The following is a 5,272-nucleotide window of genomic DNA, read 5'->3' as shown; positions in this document are numbered from 1 at the left end:
CCCTACATTATAATAATGCAGTGAGGATTACAAAGAGCAGGTGCTTTACAAATGGCAGGGTACAGTGCAATAGGTCATGGCGAGACTGTTTTATGTGCATCACACAAGGAATTGCGTCAAGTATCAGAGGGGTAGCCGTGTTAGTCTGGATCTATAAAAGCAGCAAAGAGTCCTGTGGCGCGCTGTAGACTAACAGACGTATTGGAGCATGAGCTTTTGTGGGTGAATACCCATGCATCCAACGAAGTGGGTATTCAACCACAAAAGCTCATGCTCCAATACGTCTGTTAGTTTAGAAGGTGCCACAGGACTCTTTGACACAAAGAATTATGGATCTATATAGAATATGAATATATCATGCAGGTCCAGTTTAGTGCTATGGTTTTGGCAGGTGAGCTAGAAATATAAACCAGAGTTAATTGTTAACATGTCTACGTTTTTAGGATGGGCATTCCTGGTACTCTGATTGCATGACTTCAATGCCATGCTTCTGTGAATGGGGTTTTGTTTTCATTAGCCAAGTACTAGGATTTTCCCAAAGGGATTATGATTTTGGTCTTCTTTACCCAAGCAGACTTGGAGGCACTAGATGCTGTGGAGATGGGCACAATATGAGTATCAAGATAGATTGACAAAAGGCCAGGCTCCATGCCCATTGCAGGGTATTTCTACAATTGGCCAGGAGAAGTGCCAGATGTACAAGCATCAGGCCCAGTCCTGTGGGGCACTGAGTGCTTTCTGAGGGCCACTGAGCACCTTCAGCCCCCAGTGGCTCCAGCAGTGTGTCAGCATGTTCCAGGATTGGCCCCTCCATCTTTGGCTGGCTTGTGCATAGATGAGGTAGATGAGCCTTAGGACGAAAGGGCGAGTTCAGTCTCTCTGTCCTATCCACAGGGCTGGCTCTAGGCACCAGCAAACCATCTTTTTTTTTTTTCTTTTCCCTTGCCGGTGGCAAAAACCTAGAGCTGGCCCTGGCAGCAGCAGCACATCATGCATGGGGGTGCCCTGGGGCTGCTGCAGTTCGCGCCGTGGGGGAGCAGCACCTGCACCTTGTGGCTGGGCCGGGCATTCTCCAAGTGGGGGACACTGGGGCCAGGGGAAGCCCCGTGGGGCGCATGGAGTCGCCTGCAGGTGCCGCAGGGGGGCCACCCCCCAGCACTGCAGCGGGGGCTGAGCAAAGCAGCCCGAGCTGCCCAGGGACTGTGGCCGGGTGGCCAGAAACAGCAGCATGTCCATGGAGGGCGGGCTCTGCTGTGCAGGGCCCTCTGTCCTGCTCTCTGGGGCCTCCTGTCAGGGCAGTTCCCCGGCTCTGCGCTCCCGGGTCCTGGCTGGTCCTGGAGGCAGGAGCCCTGGCTGGAGGGATCCTGGGCTGAGGTGCGGCCTGGGAGTCCTGCTGCTTACCCTGACGCTGCCAGCGCTGGACCAGCTGGAGGTGATGGGGGAGCCCAGGGCTGGGGCGGCAGGAGGTGTGGCTGGGATGGGGTGGGAGAGCCCAGCACTGGGGCGGCAGGGGGTGCGGGTGGGATGGAGTTGTGGGGGAGAAGAGAGATCCCGGGGTAGGGGGGAAGGGCACTGGTGGGTGAGGGTGAGAGCCCAGCGCTGGGATGGGGGGCAGCCAACATTTTTTTTGCTTGAAGCAGCAAAAAGCCTAGAGCTGGCCCTGCCTATCCATGTGCTCTATTTTATGCAAAACTTGAGACGAGATCCTAAACTGTCATCCATGAGCCTGTTGTGAGTTGGTAACACGGCAGTTCAAGTTGCCTCCCCTCCTAGGTGGCAAGTTTTGGATTGTATTGTATGATGCAGAAGTCAATTCTGAACAACAATTGTGAATTCAATATTGACAACTGGAGGTTCCGTCAGTGAAGAGTCCTCCCAGCTCTCCTTCCGCAGTCCACTGGAGGGCTGGGAGTCCCTTTCACTATCATGTGTGGGGGGGTTGTTTTGTATTGGATTTGGGAAGTGCCCTATAGAGTCTAGGTCCCAAGGTCACACAGCTGGCCTGAATGGATTATTCCAATTCTGCAGAAACTCATAGTTTTTTCCTTTTCCTTTTGCCTTTTTTTTAATGTAAATTTTTAGCCTCTCGAGGTTGCAAACTTAATCCCAAATGTGACTGAGTGAAACCTGCCCAGTGATCTCTTCCTGAGTCTGCAGACAGCCTGAAACAATGGCCGATGTGTAGGATATTCATGTGGGAACAGAGGGACTTGAACCTAGATCTTCCACATCCTTGTGTTTTTAATTAAAATGTTCAAAAGGTCTTGCTTTCATTCTGATACAGAATGGGAAAATTTTTTGAATCATGAAAACATTTCCCAGGACAAGAAAACTATCTCCTGCCCAGCTCTGCTTGTTTGCCTTTCTACATTTAACAACTGTGCCCCCTGTAGGCATGGGGGCTGGAACAATTTGTATAATGTGGGGGCTGAGAGCCATTGAACCAAACTGTAAACCCAGTATATGATGGAAACCATTTCAAGCCAGGTGGTGCTGCTGCACCCCAGCACCCTAGTTGCAGCATCTATGTTTGCAGGGGAAACTCGGTTTCTCCTTCCCAGTGTCTTTGAACCAGGGATGTTTTGGGGAGCTCCTTCTAGTAGATGGAAGAGTCTTGGACCATGCAGACTTTTCTAACCTTGATCAATGCTGTGCACAGGAGAGCTAGGGAAGAGGAGCTGCCATGAGGGGTGAAATCCTGGCCCCACTGAAATCAATGGGAATTTTGTCATTGGCTTCAGTGGGGCCACGATTGCATCCTAGATGTTTAAAAGCTTTGCACCTGTTAGCATGTCCTTTCATGACCACATGGAAAGATGGTGAGATGGCCTGAGTTTAACATGGAAGTGGAGCAGAAGTGTTGAGTTATTTCTCTCTTGGCTGCCTTAACTCACACTTTGGATACAGAAAGGTTTGAGCTGGTGGGCTAGGACCATGTGAAATGAACTCAATGGCCCTTGGATTCCCCTGCCAGCAGGATTTCCTGCTGTTAGCGAACGGTCAGAACAAAGGGGTGGTTGTTTTTTAGAGCAGGAGACAGTGATTGTGCAGAAATGTGCTGTTCCATTAACTCTAAGGTAGTGGTTCCCAGATTTTTAAAGTTGTGCCTCCCTTACCCCAGTGTAATTTGATCCCGCTGGGAGCTACAGTCAGGAGCCAGAATCGGGAGCAGAGCTGTGGCTGGGACAGCATCTGGGGCTGGAACTGGAGCTGGGAGCAGAGCTGCGGCTGGGGCCAAGAGTGCGGCCAGGAGCTGGACTGCAGTCGGGAGCTGGAGGCCGAGGCCATAGCTGGGCCAGGAGCCAGGACTGAGGCCGGGGCCACAGCTGGGAGCCAGAGGCTGAGGCTGGGACCAGGAGCCGGGGGCTGAGGCAGGGGGTTGGGCCAGGAGCAGAGTTGGAGGAAGAGCAGGGCTGGGTGGTGCTCCCTCCTTGCCCCCCATGGGGGCTGGCCCAGGCCCCGCTGTGCCCCCCTGAATGTTCCTCCATGCCCCTGGGGTGGGGTGCACCCCACAGTTTGGAGACTACTGCTCTAAGGCCTACACACACATTGGATTTTTGAGACCAGTGTGGTTATATGGATGTGGACACTCTCAAATCAGTCTGAGTGCCTTATGCTGATGTTGTCTCACTGGGTTTGTTACCAGATTAAACTAACTCATTATAAATAATTCTCAAACCAGTGTATGTGTTGTAGTAAGAGGAGGCCCTGAGACATAAACATTGGTATCAGAGGCCTGGTATGAGGCCTAAGGCCTGAACTAAAGTGATGGTCAAGACTTTGCTAACATAAAGCAAAGTGGAGCTGTGAGCCAGAGGCAGGCCCTGCTCACAGAAGCTGGCAAGGAAAGGGCTGATGCTGCAAAAAGATATGTACTTAAAAGGTACTGAACACTAGAGATCAGAACATTCACATACTTGAACATTCCACACATAAGAAAGAACAGGCCAACCCATCCCAATGACGGGGGTAAAAGAGTAAAATGATAGAGTTGTTTTGATCTAACCAAGTTGTACAAGGTGAGAGGCGGCACCTTGCTACGTAGAGGGGTTGTACCTTGCTACGTAGAGGGGTTGCACCTCAATACGTCAGGAGTGATGTGTAACTTGTTTGTAGCTGTGTATAAGAATGTATCCCTGGGGCGATGTCTTTGTCCGGCCGAGGGGCCAGTGGAAAGTCCCGCCACTGACTGAGCCGAGTCCATTGACCGTGGGCACATACTCGTAGTATGCCCTGTAGAGTAACAATCTGGAGGGAACTATTATTGTGTCCAATAAGGCAATAAACCTGGCAGACATGCCTTCGTACCTTACTAGACTCTGTGGTCTTTGAGGGTTCTCTTCGGGTCTGCTGTGTCAGCTAGCTGCGCAGAGCTGGGGCAGCACACAGAGGGAACACACGCACGCAGCCGAGTGATACCAACAAGGAGAGAGCAGAGCACCACACCGGTAGCATCTGACAACACACCTCTTGACAACATGTGTCTCTGCATGGAAGTGGCACCAGTTTAACTACATCTATGTCAACAAAAATAAGAACTGGTTGAAATTTTTCATCGCTATGTTTTTTCAGTGAAAAATGTCTTTTTAGATGATACAAACATTTCTCATGAAAATGTTTTTATCGTTTCTGATTTTTTTTTGTCAAACCAATTTGTATTTAGTTAAATCAGAGCACAGTTTTCAATTTCCATTTTTTGTTGTCCACTTGCCTTCACTCCATTTTATTTCCCTTGTCTAGTTGGCAAAAAAGTGAGAGAAAGTAGGGGGAAAAGACCCAAAAAATTAAACCATTTTTTTCACTGAGGTTCAGATTAAATAGAATTGAAATAAAATGGTTTGTTTCAAATCTTGAAATGAATTTTGAAAATAATTTTTAAAAACCTGTGAAAATTTTCTAACCAGATAACAGTTGCTTTGTTTCCTTAGAAATGTTTCACAAAAATGAATCGTCATTTCTAGGAAGGGCTCCCATTAACTCCCAGGAGCTTTGGATCAGCGCACTAGAGAGAGGCTAAAATCACCAGGCCAAATGCTTGCTCCTAACAGAACCATTAGAGAATAGCTGGATTGTAATCAATCTAGGCAGGGATTTCCAAAGGAGCCTATGGGAGTTAGGCACATGAAGCCCCCCTAAGTGCCTTGTGGTTCTTTGAAAACCCCATGCTTAGGAAACGGGAGAAATCCTGTCTGCATTGAAGTCAATAGCAAAACTCCCATTGATTTCACTGAGGCTAGGATTTTGCATGCGTCACTCACTCAGTCTGTATTGT

The sequence above is a fragment of the Chelonoidis abingdonii genome, chromosome 14 (genome assembly GCF_003597395.2).
Source record: "Chelonoidis abingdonii isolate Lonesome George chromosome 14, CheloAbing_2.0, whole genome shotgun sequence".
NCBI lineage: Eukaryota > Metazoa > Chordata > Testudines > Testudinidae > Chelonoidis > Chelonoidis abingdonii.
This window is presented reverse-complemented; position numbering follows the sequence as displayed.